Here is a 2,004-nt window from a genome sequence, read left to right as displayed (position 1 = left end):
CCCCAGGTGCTGCTGCAGATGCCCCTGCACGTGCTGGGTACCACAGGAGATGCTTTTCCAAGCCTGCAGCTTGTGGCAGCATCCACAGCACCCAGCTCAGCGGGGTTCAGCCTGCCCGGGGGAAGCTTGTCCTGCCTTCTGTCCCAGCTCTCCCCAAAGCTTTGCCTTGCTCTCCTGCCTTCAGCCACGCAGCAATGAGAGCTTTTGCCCTCTCCTCTTTGGCAGAATATTACAGGAAAACTGATGCTAACAAATCTCCCATTCTCCATCCCCAGATGCGCTTCCTGTCTCATGAAGCTGATATTCCCAACCCCGCCACACCAGGACTCTCTGCCTGAGAAGGTAACTGCTCCCTGCCCGTGCCACTGCTGTGCCACCAAGAGTCTTTCCTGTGAAGAGCAATTCCTCCCCGAGCACCGCAGCCGCGCGGGTGCCGCTGCCGAGGACTCCCCCGGCTGTGTTTCAAACCCGTCGCGTTTGGGGGAGCCCCGGGAAAGGGGCTCCCGAGCGAGAGCGCTGGGCACGCCTGGGAGCTGCCAGCCCTTCCCACGCCACTGCTGGGATGGATGTCTTGGGCTCCAGTGCGGTCCCAACTTTCTGTGAGCGCGAGCAAACGCCTCTCTGTTCCCACAACAGTCTCCTCTGCTGATGGCTCTGCCCTGTTTTTCCCCGCTCCGTCCCCACAGCGGCTGGTGAAGAACTCACTCCCATCCTCTCCAGTTGCTCTTTGCATGCAGGCCTCATTCCCAGCTCCTCCAGCCACTGCCATCCCTGCTGGGGCTCCCCCTCTTCCTTAGGCTCTGCTGACACCCCCCCCGAGCAGGGAGAGGTGCTGGCACCTGCTGCAGCCCTCCCTGGCCAGACCTCACTGCTGATGGCCCGGGAGCAGGGACTTCTGGGGATGTGGTGCCAAAAAGCCTTTTTTCTCCCCATTTACCTTGCACACTCCATTGGTTTGCAGCGCTGGGAACGCCACTTCCCAACTCCTCCAGCGGCTGCTTCCCAGACAGGGCAGAGCACAGGCAGCCCTGCTGCCCTCAGCCTCCATCACCAGCTGCCTTCTCTTTTTATCCCCATTCTCCCTTTCTGGTTTTTTCAGGTTCGGTGTAAAACTGCCATGGAAAGGGAAGAAGGAGTGCAAGGAGGCACAGGATGTAGAGCAGAAAAGGGCACGGAGCTCCTCCCAGTGTCACCCATCTGCCCAGACTGCCTGCTCATCCTCACCTTTCAGAGTCCTTCTTTTCCTCACCACTTTCAAGTGCTTTTCACTGTTCACAAAACCTGAATTGGCATTGGTTCAATTCATCCCGGATTCCTCTGAAGCTGACAGAAAAGCAATCCAGGAAGAGACATAATGTGAAGAACCTGCATGACTGGAAGAGTTTCAAGAGGTTGAAGAAGTTAATGGGATTCCAACAACTCTTCGCCTCTTGTTCTACTATAGGAACTGCTGAGGCTCTCCTTGGATGCTGTTTCATTCGCTGTTGTTATTTCCTTGGACGCTTTTTCCTTGACTGTTATTTTCCTTCTGTCACTGCTGAGGGAAGGCCAGAGGGTGCTGTGGGTGGCCACAAGCTCGGGACACCCAGAGGAGACATCAGTACCTCAGGGTTTTCCTCATCCCTTGTGGCAACGTTTCCCCCTGCGTTCAATAAAAATTAAGATTGTTCTTGTTCCTCCTGGTGTTGCTGATGTATTTGTAAAAGCCGTTTCTGTTCTCCCCTATGGCATTGGCCAAATTCAGTTCCAGCTGGGCCTTTGCCTTTCTGCCTTTCTCCCTGCATCTCCCAACGACATCCTCGCCATCCTCCTGCGGTGCTGCCCTTCTTCCAAAGCTGTAAATTCTGTGTTTGCCCTGAGTCCCAGCCAAAGCTTCCTGCTCAGCCGCTCTGCTTGCCCGCCAGCTCGTCTTTGGGCACACGGGCACGGCCTGTTCCTGCCTGCGCCTTCAAAGATCTCTCCTTGCACAATGTCCAGCCTCCCTGGACTCCTCTGCCCCTCAGG

At 56.3% G+C, this 2,004-nt stretch overlaps 1 long non-coding RNA gene across 1 annotated transcript; it reads left to right on the top strand.

Annotated features, from left to right (window-relative positions):
* The first annotated feature begins 206 nt into the window (after positions 1 to 206).
* On the top strand, positions 207 to 1,676 carry LOC120411304. Its single transcript, XR_005603674.1, has 2 exons — positions 207 to 342; positions 1,100 to 1,676. It is a non-coding gene; the product is annotated as an uncharacterized LOC120411304 (long non-coding RNA).
* Positions 1,677 to 2,004: the final 328 nt, after the last annotated feature.

The sequence above is a fragment of the Corvus cornix genome, chromosome 27 (assembly GCF_000738735.6).
Source record: "Corvus cornix cornix isolate S_Up_H32 chromosome 27, ASM73873v5, whole genome shotgun sequence".
In the NCBI taxonomy this organism is placed as follows: Eukaryota; Metazoa; Chordata; class Aves; order Passeriformes; family Corvidae; genus Corvus; species Corvus cornix.
The sequence above is the reverse complement of the archived record's forward strand: the minus strand, read 5'-3'. Positions and strand labels throughout refer to the sequence as shown.